At 37.5% G+C, this 26,475-nt stretch overlaps 1 pseudogene; it reads left to right on the top strand.

Annotated features, from left to right (window-relative positions):
- The window catches only part of LOC128647191 (cytochrome P450 1A1-like), a 40,882-nt pseudogene that overhangs the window by 5,573 nt on the left and 8,834 nt on the right, over positions 1–26,475 (top strand).

Raw genomic sequence — 26,475 nt, 5'->3', positions numbered from 1 at the left:
GTAACTGTAGAGCCGTTGCACTCCCATACTGTTATTGCATAAGTTGTGCAGCCTTTTTACACAACGTGTGCATTAAATGTTCTGTACTGATCACTTCTGATACTTTTGTTTAGCTACATGTCCTTTAACCCCACATACGCCATAAACAGCAGCACCTTACAGCACAACATCTGTCAGTGGGTCTAATACATTATCTGCAATAATAATATTTATTTTTGTAACCTGTCATTTTTCATTTGATTTAAAAATATAAGATGGAAACTAATGATCCATTGTAAGGGTTCTTTATAGGTTATATAATTACTGATGTATCTACTATCTGACGATGCTACTAGACCCGCTTACAAATCGGTCTTACTGTTTATGAGGGAGTCTTTAGCTTCAGTAGTTAAGTGACTATTAACCCCCTTTTGCCAAATTACTATTCGTACATATTTGAAAATTTAGTAGACAGATGAGGAGCTACTCTGAGGCGAACTCCTCTCACTTGGGAATACTACTTGCTTTTAATATTAAAAAATGTAAACACTCAGTGCCAGATCATTTCATATACATATAATGTGTGTATAACGTGATGCTGCCTGGTTGTATTTATAAAACATGTTATGCAGCCTCAGATCTTTATTTTACAGATATAACTTGCTCTATTAATCCTTTCACATTCTAGTTATGAAGAGGTGAGGATTCCAGGAAATATAGATTGTATACTTGATTTCTTTTACAGAAAAATCTTTATGTACAGTGGACCACAGTACCCAGTGCACCTGCAAATATTATGAAAATGATCTAAAATAGCAATGTTATGCAGAAGTGTTATAAAGCAGCAGCTCACACACTGGGGCTTAGGTAAGTACACTGTGGCATGGATATGGTATAAGCAAGTCACACAGAAACCAGCAGGTCACATATGGGAATTATTACTGTGTGCACATGGCACACTGAGTCTGAGGTCACCAGGTACTAAATGCGCTGGGTACGGGTCAAAAGTAGTTTGCTTACTACTATTTACGTTATAGGAGCAATGGCTTTGGGGCAGCTGATACTGAGCTTAAGGTCAGCAAGTGAAAACTAGGGAATAGACCAGCAACGTACGGTAACGCAGCGAAGAGGAAGCAGACGATGGACACAAGCACCCTATAACAATACTCCTCCAGTATTCCGATCCCAGACACTCTCTACACTTTTGCAGACATTAAATGCCAGATCCAGCAGAGGCAGCCCCAGGCTATAAAATCAAAGTGGCCGCTCACCTCTGTAACTATTTGCTGTGTGCGGGCTTCTTTTCCTGCTCTCTGACCTCTCTACTGCCACACCCCCCCCCCCCTATTAAAATAAGCTCAATACAAATAATAAAAATAAATAAATAGATTACCTTCTAAATGATGGAAGCCACTGCCAGATATTCTCCTAGGCCCAGGCAGGTCAGCCGAGCACAAGTTCTTTGCTCCAAACCCTGCACCAGCATAATATTTTGCTCCCACTTCCTCCTGACCCAGGCCCAACTCATTGTGCTGCTGTGCTGCCTACAAAATAAAACACTTGTTTTAAAAAACAAAAAAACTTCCACAGTCAGGGCAGGGGACAATGTGGGACGCTGGGGACCCCCTCCCAGATGCGACAGCCTTAGTTCCGCTCCTGCCCCCAGAACAAAAGAACCATTGCTAACGAATCACAAACTAATATTCAGATATAGCACAAACTCTTTGCACATGTACAGACTGGGGTAGCCTGACCTCTTGTATTCCCATAAGGCATTTATTCAACTTGGATACTATTGATTTTCCTATCATGATTGTTGATGCAAAACTGAAAATCTAATGGCCCTATAAAAATAAAAAAGCTCCCCCAAAATAAAAACACCCCCTAGTCTACAATAAACTACCAATAGCCCTTAAAAGGGCCTTTTGTAGGGCATTGCCCTAAAGAAATCCAGCTCTTTTACCTGAAAAAAAAATACAAAGACCCCCCCAACAGTAAAATCCACTACCCAACCCACCCCCCAAAATAAAAAAAACTAACTCTAACAAAAACCTAAGCTACCCATTGCCCTGAAAAGGGCATTTGCATGGGCATTGCCCTTAAAAGGGTATTCAGCTCTTTTACATTGCCTTGAAAAGGGCATGTAGCTCTTTTACAAACCCTAATCTAAAAAAAAACACACCCAGAAAGATTTTCAAAAAAACTAACACTAACCCCCGAAGATTCACTCACAGTTTCTGAAGTCCAGACATCCAGGTGGCGAGGTCTTCATCCATCCAGGTGGCGTCTTCTATCTTCATCCCGGTGGCGTCTTCTATCTTCATCCTGGCGGAGCGGGTACATCCGTCGCGGAGCATCCTCTTCATACGGTCACCGCCATACACTGCATCTTCAATGCAAAGTAGCCTTTTCAAAATGGTGTCCCTTACATTCCTATTGGCTGATTTGATTTTTCAAATTCAAATCAGCCAATAGGATGAGAGCTACTGAAATCCTATTTGCTGTTCAAATCAGCCAATAGGATGAGAGCCACTGAAATACTATTGGCTGATTTGATTAGCCAATAGAAATTCATTAGCTCTCAGCCAATATGAGTTAAATTGCGGACATCAATCCACCTGATCGAATACACTCCCTTTCTGACTCATAACATTATATGAGCTTACAAAATTAATTATCTTGGGTGAAGGAGTTGTATATCTCTTAGGGGGGTCTTTCGGGTATTTCTCCCTGTGGTCCCAGCCTATGCCTGTTTGGTCATGGACTCTATTGAAGAAAGAGTGATCTATGGTGATCCACTGTATACCCAGTATTGCAAGGGGTGGTTCCGCTACATTGATGATTTGTTCATTGTATGGCGGGGCCCCACTGACAAACTGACAGAGCTAAGAGATAATATTGAGAATGTGATCCCTTTCTTAAAATGTAGCTGTAAAGAGGATTACCAAAGGCTAGAGTTTCTTTTCACAATGGTTTCAAAGCATAATGGCTCTTTAACCACTGACCTGTTCGTAAAACTCACAGATTGAAATACCTTACTACATCACAAGAGTTTTCATCCCCCAAGAGTCTTTGAAAGTATTCCCAAATCCCAGCTCATCTGGGTAGATAGGATTGTCTCTGAGATGAGGAGAAAATTTAAACAACTAGGTTATGATAGTCAGGAGTTGGACAATCCCTGAAAGACCCCCCTACGAGATATACAACTTTTTCACTCAAGAGAAAACATTTTGTAAGCTCATATAATGTTACGAGTCAGAAAGTTTCTAAGTTAATTAAGAAAAATTGGTCTTTACTTAAGGAAGCATGCCCTGAGATTAAAGAATTCCAAACCATCCCTAGAGCAGCATATCACAGGGGTAACACTATAGGCAGAAGGTTAGTGCATGCTATGCCCTGCCAAGGCCCTGAGAAAGCTCCCAGACAGAAGTTTCTTGGCACACCTAAGAATGGCACTTTTCCTTGTTTGGGGTGCACCCAATGTAGCAGTGTAAATAAGGGGGGATAATTTCACACCCATATACTGGCAGACAATTCCTTGTTAAGGGATATTATACATACAATTCAACCAATGTGGTTTATGCGCTAAAATGCCTGTGTGGGGTATTATATGTAGGGGAAACGACCAAGAAGGCCAAGGACCTTATATGACAACACAAGTCAACTATTAGAAATGACAGAACTGCACACCTCCCAGTTCCTGCACATTTCATTGGAAAAGGCCACTAAGCTAGCCAACTTAGGTTCATGATCATTGGCCATGCCCCCAGGTGCACAAGAGGGGGAGATAGGGCCAAGTACCTTTTACATAGGAAAGCTAGGTGGATTTGGAGACTAGACACTATGTTTCCCAAGGGACTTAACAGGGAATTTGACCTGCTTCCACCATTGTAGGTATAATATAGGCCTTTGGGACTTTCCCCTTGTATATATAGCAACTTGCAGCACTTGTTTTTAATGTGGTGACACTTTTTACATTGGGAGAGAATGGGTTAAGAATGCTTTGTGATTATGCTGGGATTATGTCATGTGTGATCTCATTATTGGCTAACTCCTCCCCTTGACATGTGATTGGTTACCTCTGTTTCATGTACTGCCTATAAATGTTGTTTGTCATACACATAATTTCAGCTTGATAAAGGGGCAGGAGCCCTGAAACGTTGCTCACTGTAATAATAAGGTACTGTTACCTATTCTGAGTGCCACCAGTGTGTCTTATTTGACTGAAAAAAATTATGTTCTGTTTTTCATACCACAAAAATATCATAAGTAATGAAACTTGTTAATGCATAAACAAGTGTCCTTTCTTTTCTTAGATGCCCTTATTTATATCTGCAATGAAAGAAGATTGAAAGATAAAACTTTCACTTTATCAGATGCACATATTTTATCCCCTGTGACTAATGTATTTGGTGCAGGTGAGCATTAGTCATATTCTTGCAACGGTTAAATTAAACCCAAATCCTTTTTTTAGAAATGTCAAGTATAAAACAAATACAATTGATACAAATAAATAATCAAACTTTCCCACAAAAAATATTATTTGTATTAGTTATATAATATTTGTTATTAGTCTGCTTTGACCTACACTTACTACTGTTTTATGAAACTCCATTTTCCCAAGATGCATGTCACATGGATTGTCTGCAGGTAATTCATGTGACATGAAATGTAGCAAAAGTAAACTTACGGCTAGATTACGAGTTTTGCGTTATGAGTAAAAAAGCAGCGTTAAGCCTCATAACGCTGCTTTTTTACTACTGCTGCTATTACGAGTCTTGTAGGTACAGCTGTCCCGCACACTTTTTTGGCCGTACCACAGATCAACTTACGCAATTTTTGTAAAGTCTTTTTTCAATGGGACTTCCATTGCGCCGGTATTACAAGTTTTTTTTTTTTAGGCCAAAAAGTTAGCGGTACAGCCTATCCCTGTGTGTCCTAATTTTTATAAAGTCTTTTTTCAATGGGACTTCCATTGCGCCGGTATTACAAGCTTTTTTTTTTAGGCCAAAAAGTTAGCGGTACAGCCTATCCCGCAAGATTCGTAATGCATTCCAAAGTCAGTAGTTATGAGTTTTACACTACAAAGCTGTAGAATAAAACTCATAACTAAAGTGCTAAATAGTACACTAACACCCATAAACTACCTATTAACCCCTAAACCGAGGCCCTCCCGCACTGAAAACACTAAAATAAAATTATTAACCCCTAATATGCTGCTCTGGAAATCGCCACCACTATAATAAATATATTAACCCCAAAACCGCCGCACTCTCACATCGCAAACACTAGTTAAATATTATTAAACCTTAATCTGCTGTCCCTAGCATCGCCGCAACCTACCTACAATTATTAACCCCTAATCTGCCACCCCCAAAGTCGCCGCCACTATACTAAACTTATTAACACCTAAACCTAAGTCTACCCCTAACCCTAACACCCCCTAACTTAAATATAATTAAAATAAATCTAAATAAAACCTACTATTAATAACTAAATAATTCCTATTTAAAACTAAATACTTACCTATAAAATAAATCCTAAACTAGCTACAATATAACTAATAGTTACATTGCAGCTATCTTAGGTTTTATTTTTATTTCACAGCTAAATTTGTATTTATTTTAACTAGGTAGAATAGTTACTAAATAGTTATTAACTATTTACTAACTACCTAGCTAAAATAAATACAAATTTACCTGCAAAATAAAACCTAACCTGTCTTACACTAACACCTAACCTTACACTACAATTAAATAAATTACCTAAATTAAATACAATTACATAAATTAAATACAATTACCTAAATTACAAAAAAAAAAAAACACTAAATTACACAAAATAAAAAACAAATTACAAGATATTTAAACTAATTACAACTAATCTAAAAGCCCTATAAACCCCCCCCCCCAAAAAAAAAAACCTAGCCTAAACTAAACTAAACTACCAATAGCACTTAAAAGGGCCTTTTGCGGGACATTGCCCCAAAGAAATCAACTCTTTTACCTGTAAAAAAAAAAAAATGCAAACATTCCCCCCCAACAGTAAAACCCACCACCCACACAACCAACCCCCCAAATAAAATCCTAACTAAAAAAACGTGAGCTCCCCATTGCCCTGAAAAGGACATTTGGATGGGCATTACCCTTAAAAGGGCATTTAGCTCTATTGCAGCCCAAACCCCTAACCTAAAAATAAAACCCACCCAATAAATCCTTAAAGGGACACTCAGGTTAAATTAAATTTTCATGATTCAGATACAGCATGTAATTTTAAACAACTTTCCAATTTACTTCCATTAAAAAAATGTGCACAGTCTTTTATATTTACATTTTTTGAGTTACCAGCTCCTACTGAGCATGTGCAAGAATTCACAGACTATACGTATATGCATTTGTGATTGGCTGATTGCTATCACATGGTACAAGGGGAGTGGAAATATACATAACTTTGAAATTTGTTATAAAAAAATCTACTACTCATTTGAAGTTCAGACTAAGTGCTATTGCATTGTCTTGTTATCTTGCATTTGTTGATTATGCAAATCTAATGTGTTGACTGGTCCTTTAAAAAAAACCTAACACTAACCCCTGAAGATCCACTTACACTTTTGAAGACCGGACATCCAATCTCAACGAAGGCGGGAGTAGTCCTCAGCAAAGCGGCAAGAAGTTCTCAACGAAGCCGGGAGAAGTCTTCATGCAAGCTGGGAGAAGTGGTCCTCCAGACGGCATCTTCTATCTTCATGAATCCGGCGTGGAGCGGGTCCATCTTCAAGACATCCGACGCGTAGCATCCTCTACTGCCGACAACTACCCGACGAATGAAGGTTCCTTTAAGTGATGTCATCCAAGATGGCATCCCTTAGAATCCGATTGGCTGATAGAATTCTATCAGCCAATCGGAATTAAGGTTGAAAGAATCCTATTGGCTGATTTGAAGTTCAATCCTATTGGCTGATCCAATCAGCCAATAGGATTTTTTCTACCTTAATTTCGATTGGTTGATAGAATTCTATCAGCCAATCGGAATCTAAGGGACGCCATCTTGGATGACGTAATTTAAAGGTACCTTCATTCGTCATTAGTCCGTTGGAAGAAGAGGATGCTCCACGTCGGATGTCTTGAAGATGGACCCGCTCCGTGCCGGAAGGATGAAGATAGAAGATGCTGTCTGGATGAAGACTTCTGCCCATCTGGAGGACCACTTCTGCCCGTCTGGAGGACCACTTCTGCCGGCTTCGTTGAGGACATCTTGCTGCTTGGATGAAGACTTCTCCCGGTAAGTGAATCTTTGGGGGTTAGTGTTAGGATTTATTTAAGAATGTATTGGATGGGTTTATTTTTTAGGTTAGGGCTTTGGGCCTGCAATAGAGCTAAATGCCCTTTTAAGGGCAATGCCCATCCAAATGCCCTTTTCAGGGCAATGGGGAGCTTAGGTTTTTTTAATTAGGATTTTATTTGGGGGTTGGTTGTGTGGGTGTTGGGTTTTACTGTTGGGGGGTTGTTTGTATTTATTTTTACAGGTAAAAGAGCTGATTTATTTGGGGCAATGCCCAGCAAAAGGCCCTTTTAAGGGCTATTGATAGTTTAGTTTATGCTAGGGTTTTTTTTTATTTTGGGGGGGATTTTTTTTATTTTGATAGGATTATTAAATTAGGTGTAATTAGTTTAAATATCTTGTAATTTGTTTTTTATTTTCTGTAATTTAGTGGGTTTTTTTGTGATTTAGTTAATTTAATTTAATTTATTTAATTGTATTTAATGTATGGAATTTATTTAATTATAGTGTAGTGTTAGGTGTTATTGTAACTTAGGTTATGTTTTATTTTACAGGTAAATTTGTATTTATTTTAGCTAGATAGTTATTAAATAGTTAATAACTATTTACCAACTATTCTACCTAGTTAAAATAAATACAAACTTGCCTGTAAAATAAAAATAAACCCTAAGCTAGATACAATGTAACTATTAGTTATATTGTAACTACCTTAGGATTTATTTTATAGGTATTTAGTTTTAAATAGGAAAAATTTAGTTAATGATAGTAATTTTATTTAGATTTATTTAAATTATATTTAAGTTAGGGGGTGTTAAGGTTAGACTTAGATATAGGGGTTAATACATTTAATATAGTGGCAACGACGTTGGGGGTGGCAGATTAGGGGTTAATAAGTGTAGGTGGGTTGCGGCGACATTGGGGGCGGCTGATTAGGGGTTAATAAATATAATGTAGGTGTCAGCGATGTTGGGGGCAGCAGATTAGGGGTTAATAAATATAATGTAGGTGGCGGAGATGTCCGGAGAGGCAGATTAGGGGTTAATAAGTATAATGTAGGTGGTGGCGGTGTCTGGAGCGGCAGATTAGGGGTTAATAAGAATAATGTAGGTGTCTGCGATGTCAGGGGCTGCGTTTCTGAGTTTTACGCTGCTTTTTTGCAGGTGTTAGACTTTTTCTCAGCCGGCTCTCCCTATTGATGTCTATGGGGAAATTGTGCACGAGTACGTACGACCAGCTCACCGCTGATTTAAAGAGACACTGTACCCAAAAATTGAATTTCGTGATTTCAGATTGAACATGAAATTTCAATCAAATTTCGAATTTACTCCTATTATCAAATTATCTTCATTCTCTTGGTATCTTTATTTGAAATGCAAGAATGTAAGTTTAGATGCCGGCCCATTTTTTTTTTTAACAACCTGGGTTGTCCTTGCTGATTGGTGGATAAATTCATCCACCAGTAAAAAAGTGCTGTCCAGAGTACTGAAACCAAAACAAAGCTTAGATGCCTTCTTTTTAAACAAATGATAGCAAGAGAACGAAGAAAAAATGATTATAGGAGTAAATTAGAAAGTTAAAATTGCATGCTCTTTCAGAATTACAAAGGAACAAATTTGGGTTCAGTGTCCCTTTAAGCAGCGCTGGTAAGGAGCTCAATTTTGCTTTACGCTCACTTTTTGCCTTTAAACGCCGGGTTTGTAAAAACCTTTTATACCAGCGCTGTAGGTAAGTGAGCGGTGAGAAAAAACTGCTCATTAGCACCGCACAGCTCCTAACACAAAACTCGTAATCTGGCCGTTAGTTAATTGTATTTAATGTAGGTAATTTATTTAATTGTAGTGTAAGGTTAGGTGTTAAGTGTAACTTAGGTTAGGTTTTATTTTACAGGTAAATTTGTATTTATTTTAGCTAGGTAGTTAGTAAATAGTTAATAACTATTTAGTAACTATTCTACCTAGTTAAAATAAATACAAACTTGCCTGTGAAATAAAAATAAAACCTAAGCTAGATACAATGTAACTATTAGTTATATTGTAGCTATCCTAGGGTTTATTTTATAGGTAAGTATTTAGTTTTAAATAGGAATTATTTAGTTATTAATTGTAGGTTTTATTTAGATTTATTTCAATTATTTTTAAATTAGGGGGTGTTAGAGTTAGGGTTAGACTTAGGTTTAGGGGTTAATAAATATAGTATAGTGGCGGCGACGTTGGGGCCGCAGATTAGGGGTTAATAATATTTAACTAATGTTTGTGATGCGGGAGTGCGGCGGTTTAGGGGTTAATATGTTTATTATAGTGTGCAGCGATGTCCGGAGCAGCAGATTAGGGGTTAATAAGTGTAGGTAGGTTGCGGTGACATTGGGGGTGAGAGATTAGGGGTTAATAAATATAATGTAGCTGTCGGCAATGTTGGGGGCAGCAGATTAGGGTTTAATAAGTATAACGTAGGTGTCGGCGATATCAGGAGCCGCAGACTAGGGGTTGATAAATATAATGTAGGTGTTGGTGATGTCGGGGGCGGCAGATTAGGGGTTAATAAGTGTAAGATTAGGGGTGTTTAGACTCGGGGTTCATGTTAGGGTGTTAGGTGTAAACATAAATTTAGTTTCCCCATAGGAATCAATGGGGCTGCGTTACAGAGCTTTACGTTGCTTTATTGCAGGTGTTAGGCTTTTCTTCAGCCGGCTCTCCCCATTGATGTCTACAGGGAAATTGTGCACAAGCATGTACAATCAGCTTACCGCTGACATAAGCAGCGCTGGTATTGGAGTGCGGTATGGAGCACAATTTTGCTCTACACTCACTTCCTTCCTTTTAACGCCGGGTTTAGTAAAACCTGTAATACCAGCGCTGTAGGTAAGTGAGCGGTAAAAATAACGTGCAAATTAGTACCGCACCCCTCATAACGCAAAACTTGTAATCTGGCCGTACGTTTTACTAAAATAAACAAATCTTTCCTTTGTTTTCCGCTAACCGCCTTTGTCTTGCCTCTGCTTGTGATACAGTGTGGTGTAAGTAGCAATAGCCAATTACATATATTTTGCTTATCTATGACTGTTACTAGTATATAAGCTGTCAATCATAGCCAAAGCTGCTTCTCTTCTGTCTGTAAGGTAAGTCCTGCTAGCAGTAAATAAAAGATCTGCCAGTAAAGGATTAACCAATGTCTGGATAATTTGGTCTGGTCTCTGTTATTTCTCCAACTGGCACGTACCTATTTGGGCTAAATTTCCACAACATCTTGTAGGATGAACCACAAAGAATCTGCAACTTTAAGTATGGGGTCCTTTTATGTGCACTTTTATCTTCTACAATAACAGGGAATCCCTTTAGAATGAGAAAAAGGTAATGCAAAAAACTTTGTGGATGCAGAAAATGATGCTATGTCACTCGCCACACATACCTTGCAGAAGCAAATGATTGCCATTAATTTCAGGGAAAAGCAGCAAGCATGGTTGCCCTTACCATAACTCTAACTTAGCACTACTCCAAGTGATAGCTCTAACCAAATACTAACAAAATGTCACACAAATCACTATACTTTAAAATTGACAATCATGACATACTGTTTGCTATCACAATGACAATCAGGTATTGTAATTATGCAGTATAAAGCATGGTGTATATTCTGTCTCTTTGTTAAGATGCCATTTATTTATTCTTACTCTATGATTAGTTTTTAAATTCTATGAAGGCATATTCATCACTGTACATAAGGAAGAGATGAAAAACAACTGCTACCTCACAACCAAACATATCGATATATGAATTCAGATATTGGGCTCCCAGCAATAATTAAAATAAAAATAACACATTAACAACCTTTCTGGTTTTATACCTAGGTTTTGACACCTTTTCATCGGCTGTCCGATGGTGTTTCCTGTATTTACTTACATTTCTTGAATACCAAGAGAAAATTCATGAAGAGATTGGTTATGTTAGTTATTTTATATATAGGCATATAAATGTAAAATTTGTGTTAAATATTATTGGGAAATCTCTTTTTTTTTTTTTTCAACCAGATTCCCATTTTTCACAGCATGCAGTCCGTTGCCAATAGAAAATATTGTGCGTGTTGTGAATGGATTCCCTTGAAATAACTAAAAATCTTCCAATGAAGCTCTGCACTCCTTTAGGCATTACACAATTACACCTAGCACCCGATTTCTATTTTCTGAATGTAAGGAACTCCCTAGGAACATAGAGGGCTGTCGACCTGGCTATTTACATGATGCCATCTTCTGAAATACTCGCTATAATTTTACATCCTGTGTTTTTAAAACGTGGATTCCCTGTACCACATAAGCAAAAATGTAATAGGGAATATATAGGTTCTGCTTTATTAACTTGGTATACTTTCTAAAAAAGTACATCTAGGTAGTCTCAGGAAGAACAATAGACTACCAATAGCTGCTAGTCAATGGCAAGAGGCATATATGTGCAGCCACCAATCATTATCTCCCAGTAGCGCATTGCTGTTCATGAGCCTATATGATATAGTCTTTAACAAAGCATATTGAGATAACTAAGTAATTTTTTATTATAGAAGGAAATTGGAAAGATGCTAAAAATACATGCTCTATCTTAATTATGTTTAATTTTGAATTTACTGTCCCTTTTAGCATATATATGTTTGTAAGTGGGTAGCTGGGGAAACAAATATAAATAGTGATTCTGCAGAGTACAATAAGCCTGAAAATTAGGTAATGACTAATTAAACATTTAAAGGGGCCATGTAACGCAACCTAAACATAGCCCAACATGTCTAACCCTCTATCCGCTATCCCCCCTCACTCTCCTAATAATAAATGCATTAAACCCTAAATCGCCGCTCCCGGACCCCGCCGCCACCTAATAAAGTTATTAACCCCTTTAAACCACTCAATCAGCCAATCAGATTTTTTTACCTTAATTCCGATTGGCTGATAGAATCCTATCAGCCAATCGAAATTTGACGGACGCCATCTTGGATGACGTCATTTAAAGGAACCTCATTCGTCTAAAAGTCGTCGTGCCGGATGGATGTTCCGCGTCGGAGGAGCGAAGAAAGAAGATTGAAGATGCCTCTTGGAAGAAAACTTCGCCCCAATGGAGGACCTCTTCTTTGCCGCTTGATTGAAGACATCGCCCGGATGGAAGACTTCTTCTCTGCCGCTTGATTGAAGACATCGCCCGGATCGGATGAAGAGTTCTGCCCGGCTAGGTAAAGACAAGGTAAGGAGATCTTCAGGGGGGTAGTGTTAGTTTTTTTTAAGGGGGGTTTGGGTGGGTTTAGAATAGGGGTATGTGGGTGGTGGGTTGTAATGTTGGGGGGTGGTATTGTGTTTTTTTTTACAGGCAAAAGAGCTGATTTCTTTGGGGCATGCCCCGCAAAAGGCCCTTTTAAGGGCTGGTAAGGTAATAGAGCTGTTAACTTTTTTTAATTTAGAATAGGGTAGGGAATTTTTTTTATTTTGAGGGGCTTTATTATTTTATTAGGGGGCTTAGAATAGGTGTAATTAGCTTAAAAATCTTGTAATCTTTTTTTATTTTTTGTAATTTAGTGTTTTTTTTTTTTGTAATTTAGTTTAGTTTATTTAATTGTAGTTTAGTTTAGATATTTGTAGTTTATTTAATTTATTGATAGTGTAGGTGTATTTGTAACTTAGGTTAGGATTTATTTTACAGGTAAATTGGTAATTATTTTAACTAGGTAGCTATTAAATAGTTATTAACTATTTAATAGCTATTGTACCTAGTTAAAATAAATACCAAGTTACCTTTAAAATAAATATAAACCCTAAAATAGCTACAATGTAATTATTAATTATATTGTAGCTATCTTAGGGTTTATTTTATAGGTAAGTATTTAGATTTAAATAGGAATATTTTAATTAATAATATTAATATTTTAGATTTATTTTAATAAGAATTTAGTTAGGGATGTTAGAGTTAGATAGGGTTATTATACTTAATATATATATAATATAATAACGATATTAACTATATTAACCCTAATATAATTAGGGTTAATATAGTTAATATATAATATAATAACTATATTAACTATATTAACCCTAATATAATTAGGGTTAATATAGTTAATATAGCTGGCGGCGGTGTAGGGGGATTAGATTAGGGGTTAATCTATTTAATATAGGTGGCGGCGGTGTAGGGGGATTAGATTAGGGAGTAATACATTTATTATAGGTGGCGGCGGTGTAGGGGGATTTAGATTATAGGCAAAAGAGCTGATTTCTTTGTGACAATGCCCCGCAAAAAGCCCTTTTAAAGGCTGTTAAAAGAGCTGAATTCTTTGGAGCATGCCCCGCAAAAAGCCCTTTTAAGGGCTGGCAATAGAGCTGTTACCTTGGGGCAATGTCACGCAAAGGGCTGGTAATAGAGGTGATTACTTTAGGGGGATTAGATTAGGGGTTAATTAATTTAATATAGCTGGCGGCGGTGTAGGAGGATTAGATTAGGGGTTAATACATTTAATATAGCTGGCGGCGGTGTAAGGGGCTCACATTAGGGGGTAGTTTAATGTAGCTGATGGTGGTGTAAGGGGCTCACATTAGGGGGTAGTTTAATGTAGCTGGCGGTGGTGTAAGGGGCTCACATTAGGGGGTAGTTTAATGTAGCTGGCGGCGGTGTAAGGGGCTCACATTAGGGGGTAGTTTAATGTAGCTGGCGGCGGTGTAAGGGTCTCACATTAGGGGGTAGTTTAATATAGCTGGCGGCGGGGTAGGAGCTCACATTAGGGTTATGTAATGTAGCTGGCGACGGTATAGGGGGATCACATTAGGGGGTTATACTTTTAATGTAGGTGGCGGCGGGGTCCGGGAGCGGCGGTTTAGGGGTTAAATACTTTATTAGGGATTGCGGCGGGGGATCACGGTTGACAGGTATATATACATTGCGCATGCGTTAGGTGTTAGGTTTTATTTAGCAGCTAGTTTAGGGAGTTACAGGGCTCCAATAGACAGCGTAAGGCTTACTACGGCTGCATTTTGTGGCGAGGTGAAAATGGAGTAAGATTTCTCCATTTTCGCCACGTAAGTCCTTACACTGTATATTGGATACCAAACTGCGCGGGTTTGGTATACCTGCCTATGGCCCAAAAAACTACGGGCGAAGGCAGAAATATTTGAATATAACTTCTAGGTTACGCCATATATAGGATACCAAACCCGCGCAAATTTTGGCGTTGCCGGCTTCTGCGGGCGACGCTGTATATCGGATCGAGGCCGATATTGTTTGCACGCAAACGTTTGGGGCTCCACTCATAATCTGCCCCTATATACAACCCCAACTCCAAAAAAGTTGTCCAGTATGGAAAATGAAAAAAAAAAGAGTAATTAAAAAATTCAATTCACTCTGTATTACATTGAAAACACATTATTAACACATTATTTGATGTTGTGAATTTAAGGCATTTTTGAAAATATACACTCATTTCATATTTGATGACTGCAACATGTTCTGAAAAAATTGGGACAGTCTACTGTTTACCACAGTGCAACATCACCTTTGCTTTTAATAACACTTATTAAGAAACCAGTTGGTTACATTTAGCAAGCGGAATTTCCCCCCATTCATCCATTATAATTCTCTTCAGCTGCACGACTGTACGGGGACTTCGTTGTCTTATTTTGCGCAATATACATTGTCAATTGGAGACAGGTCAGGACTACAGGCAGGCCATGCTAGCACCCGCACTCTCTGCTTATGCAACCATGCGCTTGTAATCCGGGCAGAATACAGTTTGGCATTGTCCTGCTGGAAAATGCACGGATGTCCTTGGAAAAGATGACATCTGGATGGCAGCATATGTTGCTCCAAAATGTATACATATTTTTCTGCATTAATGGTGCCCTCACAGATGTGCAAGTTACCCATGGCATGGGCACTGACACAACCCCTTACCATAAAAAAGGCAAAAATGCTGTATACAAAAATAAAAATCCCTTTATTACTGAAGCATGGGAATCAACATAGAACACAACGTTTTGGGGCGGTCCCCTTAGTCATGTGATATCATTCTGTATTCAATGCCTTAATTTATAGCAGTTTCAATAAATCTATTACAATGATTAGTTAATTACAATTCAATTGATAACAAAGGCAGAGAATATGTAAAAAATCAAGAAAACACACATATTTGATAAAATAGTTAAAAACATGATGCCTAACATCCTAAATGTAACATTGTAGCTAGGAAAGTGTATCCAGCGAGAAACCCTTAGAAAGCAAACATATGAAACATTTTTAACATTTATACATTTTTAACATTTTCAAAGGCCCAATGCAGAATTGTTAAAGGGACACTGAACCCAATTTTTTTCTTTCATGATTCAGATAGAGCATGCAATTTTAAACAACTTTCTAATTTACTCCTATTATCAATTTTTCTTCATTCTCTTGCTTTCTTTATTTGAAAAAGAAGGCATATAAGCTATTTTTTTGGTTCAGACCATGGAAAGCACTTGTTTATTGGTAGGTGAATTTACCCACCAATCAGCAAGAACAACACAGTGTGTTCATCAAAAATGGGCCGGCATCTAAACTTACATTCTTGCATTTCAAATAAAGATACCAAGAGAATGAAAATAATTTGATAATAGGAGAAAATTAGAAAGTTACTTAAAATTGCATGCTCTATCTGAATCAGGATAGAAAAAAAATTGGGTTCAGTGTCCCTTTAAATAAAGCTATAATTCATATGTTAATAAAAAAACAGATCAATTGATTTCTTTATGTAATCCTTTAGGTTCCATGGTATCTAATCTAAATATCCAGAAAACCTGTTAAAATGCTATTTTAAGAGCAATTCTCTATTGCCCCTTCGCCTGGGTATATCAACCCTCTCAATCACCTGAAAACGCAATTGGTTAATCTGGTGGCCAAATTCCAGAAAGTGGGCAACAACTGGGGCAGTTACAACCTTACACCTTATGTTGCTCTTATGCTCACTTATGCAATCTTTAATGCATCTAGTGGTCTCTCTTATGTAGCCACGCCCACAAGGGCATTTAATAAGATAAACAACATAAGGTGTAAGACACGTATAATGTGCATTATGTCTAAATTTGTATCCAGTCAATGGATGAGTAAAATATGGCCCCTTAATAACCGAACCACAGTTGACGCAGCCAAGGCAGGGAAAGCATCCTAAATTCTTATCAGAAATAAAGGACTACTTCAAAGTTTTCTTAGGGCCTATGTCAGCTCTTATAAGGGCATCCCTCAAGTTCTTGCTTCTCTTGAAAGCTGGTATTGGAGGCCGCTTAAATTCCTCTATCTCTGACATACATTCCCCCAATAAATACCAATGTTTTCATATTATTTTAGTAATTGATTGCTTTCCTGGCAGTGTTTGGATATAGAGGTTAGCCTCTTGTCCTTTACAATGGTCACTTTCTTACTTATCAATTCATTTCTTGGGACAGACTTAACCTCAGTGATAACCTGATCTATCAAAGTAACCCCTTGCAAGAAATGTGTTGCCCATTTCCTCCAACCTCAAAGGAACAACATTTTTATCTGAGACAATCTTTCTCACCCTAAGAAGCTGGATATGGGGCAATGACTTAATAAGAGACTGTTGATGGGCACTGTCATATTTCAAGAGGCTGTTACAGTCCGTCTCTTTGCAATAAATATCATTGCAAAATCCAGCCCCTTGTTTAATTACAGATACATCCAAAAATCTATCCTGGTTTCAGACCATGTCAATTTAAACTTAATATGGTTAGTAGACCTATTCAGTTCATCCACAAATAGCGCCAGGGCTCCAATGTCACCAACCCATATACCAAAAATATCGTCAATGTAGTGCCACCAGGTGGCACCACATTGACAGAACAAATCATTTTAAAAAACAGGTGGCGCCACATTGACGAAACAAATCATTTTAAAAAACACATTTTTCCTCAAAGGAATTCATAAAAATATTGGCATAATTGGGTGCGACATTGAAGCCCATGGCTGTCCCCTGTAATTGCAAAAAGAAAGAATCTTCAAAAAGAAAATAATTATTGTACAACACAATTTCCAAAAACTGCAAAAGAAAATGTATCTGTCCCTCATTATAAAGACTACAGGAACAGCCCCCAATCCAATCTAACAGCCCCCAATCCACTCTGTGTAATAGCCGTATAAAGGCTGGTAACATCAAGGGAATACAGTATGAATTTATCTGTACACATATGCAAATTATGTAACTTCTCTAGGAAATCACCCGTATCCCTAATGAATGTGTTTGATTGTTCCACATGTGAACATAAGATTTTATCTAGGAAAACAGCTATATGAGAAAATATAGAATTGGTTCCTGCCACAATAGGGGAACCAGGGGGACTGATAAGAGGTTTGTGAATCTTTGGTAGTACATAGAACACTAGAGTCTTGGGGTCCTACACTACCAAAAATTTGTCTGTATCCTTATTAATGATGTCATTTTTTTGTGCACACTGAACAATATTTGTAATTTTCTTTGCGATGTTAAACACAGGGTTAAATTCAGTCAAAGTATAGATCTGGCCCATCTCCAACTGAGAGTAAATTTCTTTCCTGTACGTAGTCCTGTATATCCATCACCACAATGGCACCACCCTTAGGGCCTGGCACTCCACTATGGTGAAGTTAGCAGGACCACCCTGATTAAGCTTACAAGCTTTTTGGATGTTCTGTCTAAGTTTAGAGACATCATTCAAAACTAAATTCTCAAAAGTCTCAATACAATGATGTGTATTGCTTGGAAACACCTCTTGATATTCAAATCAGTCAGATTTTCCAAATTTACGGTGCCAATATTTAAGTCTCACAGACCTAAAAGACATATGTAGATCTTGTTGCAAGGTGAAAAAAAATCACAGGTTTTAGCAAGGCAAAATGACAATCCTTTCTGTAACACCTTTTTCTCTGGGTCTTTCAGAACATGCTGTGATATATTTACCACTATGTCTGCTTGTTCGCTTGTGTGGTCCGACATGGAGCATTGTCCTTCACTTTTTGCTGCTTTGCTTTGTTGTATCCTGGGGTGATGTTTTCTCCCCCTCCGTCGGTACCGAATCCGGTCCTTTATTAGAAAAAGGCGATGACTCTGAGTTGCTGCTGGCGTTCTCCGCATGATGTCTTTGGTGTCTAACATGACCGGAAGTGATGCAGTGTTCTTTGCCATATGGGCCATAGACCCAGCAATACACTCTACCTGTAGTGTAGTGCTGATTGTCATGGAGGAATTTAACTCTTTAGCGCTCCTCAATGTTTTTGCGCAACTCTGTCATCTGTGTCTTATTGTCAACAGTCCAAATAACAAACAGCACTGTACCTGGTGCCAGTGATATAGGGGCAACTGCAAACACCCCTCAAATCACAAAAAAACAAAGTCCACAGCACCCAGTCTTAAGAATAATCTTTGTCTTTTATTCCAGCATCATTGCATAAAACAGCAACCAGCAACGTTTCAGGTTATTCACCCTTAATCATGCTAATACAGAGTACCTGTGTGTTGCTCCTTATATACCTCATACATTAACTATTTAATCACTTTCACATTTCAAATTCAATAGATACTGCCACCTAGTGTTCAAAGTTACAAAACAATTTTACATACAACACTGTTAAAAGAGTTTTTTATATAAAAAAAACTAAATGTTTGGCCAACAAGATAGAATTTAATTAAAAAAAATTCTTAAAAAAACAAGATATGTTGTGCCCTTCTTCTAGGAAGTGACAAGTTACCGGTGCCTTTCTGTCACCACATCTGATGTTAGACCTGTGTTGGCTAAGTCTGTCTTTGATTTTTCGTGCTGTTTCACCTAAATAAATCCTAGAGCATGGACATTTTATTAAATATATAACAAAGGATGATTCACATGTGTAAAATTCTTTAATCCAAATTTTTTTCCCAGTATGGGGATGGAAAAATTCACTTCCCTTTATGACTGAATTACAACTGGCACATCCTAAGCATGGGTAGGTGCCCTTGTTTTTAGAGGTAATGTAACCTTGGTGACCTGTTTTATTTGTTCCTATATCATTTTTAACAATTAAATCTTTCAAACTGGGAACATGTCTGTAGGCCATATGTGGATATTGTTGAAAGTGTACTATGTCTTTGTTACAATATGTGCCAATACCTTTTTAGAATGTGATTGATTTCTTGGCTGTATGGGTTATATTGTGTGACACATACTAATCTGTCAACGTTGCTGGTTGCTGTTTTTTGCCATGATGCTGGAATAAAAGACAAAGATTATTCTTAAGACTGGGTTCTGTGGACTTTGTTTTTTGTTTTATTGTCAGCCAACATTTTTTCCCATACATCCGCTTTTAGGGAACTGTATAGTTCAGCTTCAACCATGGCTATGGAATCTTTAATGGTATCAATTTCCTTTTGTAGATATTCAACGGTTAAGACCAGGATGTCGAAGGAACATTTATTAAGGATGTATTCAAATTTACGACAGTATTCATGGTTTTCTCTGTTTAATTAACATATGAATTATAGCTTTAACAATTTTACATTGGGCCTCTAAAAATGTTAAGAATGTATAAATGTTAAAAATATTTCATATGTTTTCTAAGGGTGTCTAGCTGGATACACTTTGCTGGTTACAATATTACATTTAGGATGTTATGCAACATGTTTTTAACTATTTTATCAAATGTGTGTGTTTTCTTGATTTTTTACATATTATCTGCCTTTGCTATCAATTGAATTGTAATTAACTAATTATTGTAATAGATTTATTGAAACTGCTATACATTAAGGCATTGCATTACAGAATGATATCACATGACTAAGGGGACCGCCCCAAAACGTTGTATTCTATGTTGATCCCTGTCCTTCAGTAATAAAGGGATTTTTATTTTTGAAGACAGCATTTTTTTGTACTGGTCTAATTTTTACTTTGACATCCCCATACCATGACAGATGCTGACTTTAGGACCTGATGCTGAATGGTCCTTTTCCTCTCTGGCCTGGAGAACACTATGGCTGTTTTTTCCAAAAACTATTTGAAACGTTGACTCGTCGGACCACAAAACACTATTCCACTGTTCTACTGATAATCTCAGATGAGACCGAGCCCAGAGAAGTCGGAAGCGCTTCTAGACAGTGTTGATGTATGGCTTCTGCTTTGCATAGTAAAGCCTTAACTTGCATCTGTGGATGCAGCGGCAAATGGTGTTGACTGACAAAGGTTTATCAAAGTATTCCCAAGCCCATGTCAGGATATCCATGATAGACTCATGAGGGATCAAAGATTACGCGCATTCAAAAGTGTTTTTTAGACTTGCCTTTTACACACCAATGGGCCCATTTATCAAGCTCCGGATGGAGCTTGAGGGCCCGTGTTTCTGGCAAGCCTGCAGGCTCGCCAGAAACAGCAGTTATGAAGCAGCGGTCTAAAGACTGCTGCTCCATAACCCTGACAGACACCTCTCTGCTGGCGGCTGGTTGGCCGCGAATCTGCAGTGGGCGGCGTTGCACCAGCAGCTCACAAGAGCTGCTGGTGCAATGCTGAATACGGAGAGTGTATTGCTCTCCGCTTTCAGCGAGGTCTGTCAGACCTGATCAGCATTGTCGGATCAGGTCCGACAGACCTTTGTTAAATAGGCCCCCAAGATTTGACCGGATTCCTTAAATCTTTTAATTATATTGTGCACTGTAGACTGTGAAATGCCCCAAATCCTACCGATTTGTCTTTGGGAAATGTTGTTCTCAAAGTGTTGGATTATTCGCTGACGCATCTGTTGGCAAATTGGTGAGCCTTGACCCATCCTTGCTCTTGAAGGACTAAGCATTTCTTGAAGGCTACTTATATACCATGATTACACTATTGCCTCACCTGTTTCACATCACATTCTTATTTCAACTTGGCAAATCATATATTAGTCCTAAATTGCCCATGTCCCAACTTTTTGTAACGTGTTGTAGTCATCAGATTTAAAATGAGTGTATATTTTAAAAAATACATTAAATTCACAAAGTAAAACATCAAATAATGTCTTAATATTGTGTTTTCAATATATTATAGGGTGAATTGAATTTTCAAATGACTCTTTTTGTTTGTTTGTTTTTTGCATTTTCCATACTGCCCCAACTTTTTTTGGAATTGGGGTTGTATTTCTAAAGTCATAGTAGTTACCAGCAGATGCTTTAAAAATGTTTCCAAACATTCTTTTGATCCCCACCCCGGGTGCTCCTTCCTAGTCCAAGAAACAAGTCACCCCTTTTAGAACATTATTTTAATTTCAAAATATAGTCAATAAAGGTAATTAGATGCTTAGGGGCCTATTTATCAAAGTGTCAACTATGTAGCATTCGCCCGCGTCAATATGCTCGGCAGGCATCACCAGACATTGCTGCCGTGGACCTGAATACGATCTCCTTATTTACCAAAAAAGCTGTCAAAAACATGCATGTCAAGTACGGTGCGAAGAGCATCGGACTGCTGTTAACTAACAGTCATCGATATCGTGTTTATTCAGGTTTTTCTCAACTTTATTTATACAATTTCATAATTACTGTCCATGAACAAGCACATTTCTCTAAAGCTAATCTTGTATTTTTCATCTGTTAATGTCCAAGGAATAGATTGATTTATACCTCATCAAACAATATCTCTCATAGAAAGTTATTTTTATATTTATTTGTTCTATGATACTTTCACAGAAATTAATGTGTATTTCTATTTCTAGAAGTCCTATTTTTTATTTATTTTATAAATTATTATTAATGCTATAATTTGTACATATATACTTGCACATACTTTTTTATATATATATGGGTGAGAGTTGAGGGTCCCAGACTGTAGCGCTCATAGAATGGAGGAAACATAAACAGAAAACAATTTATGGTGCATTATGAATATACTAGTGACCAATACAGTATAAAAAGTAAGAATACTTTTTCGTTGGAGGGAGTAAATCCCTTTCTTTATTAAAGATGTTTGTCCCTTGGTGCCTTGTTGGAGTATGGTACTTGTAGGAATATGGTACTTCTTTCGTTTTAGTACCTTTAGGATATCCTTCTCCTCTTGTGGAGTATGGTATTCTTTAACTTTCAGTGTAGAATTTCATCTGTATGCTGTAGATTAAATCTGTTATATATATATATATATATATATATATATATATATATATATATATATATATATATATATATATATATATATATATTCCTTTTATTTAAACACAAACCGATGTCTGTGCTTATAATTAAAATTCCCAAAAGTGGAATGAGAACAACTTTCAACAAAGAAATGAGATTTGTCACTTGGAGCAAACGATAATAATCACAATGTCAGTGATATTGGCTGTTAAGTTCCGTTTGCACAGGATGGAGGAATAAAGTGAAAAATAATGGTGGTGGAGGGTACCTGTAGATGTTATACAAACAACTGGGTAGTTTTGGTCCCTCTAAGGTATTCCACTTTGAAAGATGGCGCCGGACTCACAGCCTGTATCTGACAGGCTTGCAGAGAAGCACTCTGGAACATCTGGCACGCCCATTTGTAAGTCACTTCCGGTCCGGCGAGACCGCAACGTTCCAGAGCGCTTCTCTGCAAGCCTGTCAGATACAGGCTGTGAATCTGGCGCCATCCATGTAAAGATATTAACATGTCCCTAAGTTCCTTTTTTTGTTCTAAACAATATTGTCTCTCATATCACTGTGTTTATTTATACCACTATATGTACTATATATATTGTAAATGTATTATTATTCTGAGCAGGAATAATTGCGAATATAACATGTAATCAGAGTATCATATGTATTTAAAACACTTTCAAATTCACTTCTATTTTCTGCCAGTAGTGCAATGATGTTCCTTCAGCAAAGGATAACAAGAGAATGAAGCAAATTTGATAATAGAAGTAAATTGGAAAGTTGTTTAAAATTGTATGTTCTATCCAAATCATGAAAGAATATTTTGGAGTTTCCTGTTTCTCTCTGCACCTGTCTAACCTTTCCTGATTGCAATCTATTTTTAAAAACCACCCCTTCACAGGTGTTATAAAATGGGCTGGCATATAAGATTACATTTCTTACTGAAAATGAAATTCAAGAGAAGAAAGAAATACACTGAAAATAACATGACAGTAAAGAGGTGATTTTAATTTCTGCTATAGCTGAATCATGACCGTTAAGTTAAGTGGTCTATCCCTTTGAGCTATCAGCTTAAAGTGAAGGTAAAGTTAGAGCAGTCTTTGTGAAGTATTGTACTTTTAAACATATGAAATACAGAATCGCTAAGTTATTTTTTAAAAAATATTACTTATTATTATAATATTTGGCTTTGATTTTTCCCTACCGTTCCGTTAAACTCCTCCTACGAGCCATTTCCTGATTTTTCATATTGTGACGTATAGAGCAGTCCCACCCGCTCTATACGTGTCTACAAGGCTCGTGCACGGCGAGTATACGATTTGCGCATGCGCATTAACTTGCGGTAATCCCGTCCTGTGTGTATTACAGCGCATGCGTCATTCATCTTTGCAACATAGTATTGAATGAATAGCAATATTCATTCATTACTATATTGTACGATAGAGATAGCAGCTGCTTTTCCTTCCTTTCGTTACGAGTTACAGAAAGTAATTGATAGTGTTCTATCAGTCTGTAATCTGTAGCATGGTGATTGCTAATATAGTGGAACAGATATTGGTGTCATAGGAGGTCAGGCTGACTACCGCTAAAAGAGGGGTTATGCACCGGGTCACTGGTTGTGCTCTATGTTCTTCATAACTACAGTAATAGGATTTGTTAATAAATAATATGATTGCACTGCTTCTCTAACAAATAGAAAACTATTTAATTGTTGGCCTTTATTGGCACCTCCTTTTTAGTGGTCAAAGCGGGTACTTTAAAAAATGTGGTGGTAATACGGTGGGAAACTTGTGTGCATAGTTGGTGTCGGCTTTGACTCTGACTGTTTAAAAACCAGATCGCCGCCATAAAGCTAATCTAACTCAGCACAATAGACTGTGAGTAACGGTGTATAGTGGCAGTGATGCGATCTTCTATACTGCATATCTAGTAACCGCTAATGTGCATAGACTATTGCTTTGTTTTGGGTGTTATATTACGATCGTAAAATATAAAATGAACTATAGTGGAATTCTATCCCAATCATATGATTTATTAACAAATCCTATTACTGTAGTTATGAAGAACATAGAGCACAACCAGTGACCCTGTGCATAACCCCTCTTTTAGCGGTAGTCAGCCTGACCTCCTATGACACTAATATCTGTTCCACTATATTAGCAATCAACATGCTACAGATTACAGACTGATAGAACACTTGATAATAGCATGTGTGCTTAAAAACTGATTGTAACTAGTGACAGGTATCCCTGATTCATATAATCTAACTAGTTTATGTGTTTAATATATGCGCATGCGCGACTCAGGAACGCGCGTCCAACATAACGCTGGCTTAAAAATATTTGCCGCATGCGCAATCCCATACATTGTAGGATGATGTCACTTCACGGCCGCCGATCGGCCAGAAATTCAATTGGTAGATAGGACAATGTGATCAGGAAGTAAAAAGACATTGAAAAAACGGGTTGAATTGTAAGTATGAAAAAACATAGTTTAATTGCGGCAAAATATGCATTTACATATAACTCTTAAAAAAAAGATGAATGAAAGTCCTATTTAATTTAAATGAACTATGTAACTGAGGATAGCGGAGAGGGTAGCTTTACCTTCACTTTAAGATTCTATTGAATTAAACATCAATTTCAATTTTAAAATCCTTCTCTAAAATATTACACTGTGAGGCCTATTTATGAAAGGTCTTGCGCACCTGATCTGACAGTGCGGATCAGGTCCACAAGACCTCACTGAATGTGGAGAGCAATACGCTCTCCGTATTCAGCATTGCACCAGCAGCTAACAAGAGTTGCTGGTGCAACGCCGCCCCTGCTGACTCACGGCCAATCGGCCGCCAGCAGGGAGGTGTCAATCAACCCGATCGTATTCGATCAGGTTGAATTGCGGCGATTGGACAGGGTTATGGAGCAGCGGTCTTTAGACCGCTGCTTCATAACTGCTGTTTCTGGCGAGTCTTAAGACTCGCCAGAAACACGGCCCTTCAAGCTCCATTCGGAGCTTGATAAATGGGCCCCTGTGTGTCCTAATGTCAGCATCAATGTTTATCTTTAATACTAATTTCACATATACATACTTTCAAAGTATAATGCACAATGTAACAAATGGAACTTACAAGTTCTGATGAGTGATCAATGACACAAGTTTCAAGAAATTTGATTCGTTAGTGTTAGTTTATAATGTGTATTTGAATCAGATTGGCTGTCATAAATCATGTGTTTATGCATATTCCAATCAAAAGTGGTGGAAATATTCGTGGGACCTGTATTACATGGCTTAAACAGGGTGCACATATATTTTTCCAGCAAATTAAAAGGAAGTTGTCCCCTTGCTTTGTAATGAGAGACAAAGTTGTAGCATAATCCATAAGTAATAATGTATTTTTCATTTGTATCCCTAGTGCACCAAATGTGGAGCAATATTATTGTTTCATTTAGAAAGGGTATACAATTTTAAAAATAATCTAATTTACTTTTATTATGTAATATACTTCATTCTTTTGCAGCATCGAACATAAGCTTTCTGTGTTTTCCCGACTCCCATGGAGTTCTATGGCATCCGCGACCTCAAGGGTGGCGGATTGAAAACTAGGTATGCTGAGTCAGAAAAGATGCGAGAGTAACTGCAGAATTTTTGATAACTTTGTGAGAGCTTCAAATAGTGCCGATTATGAGGACGAATAAACACGATTCCGCTCGAACAACACGGTTTTCAATCTTGATGCTTTGATAACTATGACAGATCAATCTCACGACAATTTACGAAGTGGAATTCCAGTGTATTTTCAGTTGACGCTTTGATAAATAGGCCCCATAGTCGGGTGCTCTTTTTATCCAATAAGGCACTAGTATTAATTAACAACACGCAAACATTGCAATGCCGCTAAATGATATCAGTTAAATTTTTACTTTTGTATCAGAATCCCCTTGCTATTACAAATCTGCTCACATTATTTTAATAGTGGTTCCATTTTTGTAGTTTAATTCAAATCTAGCCCATACGTTGTTTTTCTAAAGTGGTAACTTGCAATTACATTTCATTGTTCCTGTTATTTAAGCTATACATTGAAAATAAAGCTCTGCATCTTACTGTATATTTTTACAA

Source organism: Bombina bombina, chromosome 2 (genome assembly GCF_027579735.1).
Source record: "Bombina bombina isolate aBomBom1 chromosome 2, aBomBom1.pri, whole genome shotgun sequence".
NCBI lineage: Eukaryota > Metazoa > Chordata > Amphibia > Anura > Bombinatoridae > Bombina > Bombina bombina.
The sequence above is the reverse complement of the archived record's forward strand: the minus strand, read 5'-3'. Positions and strand labels throughout refer to the sequence as shown.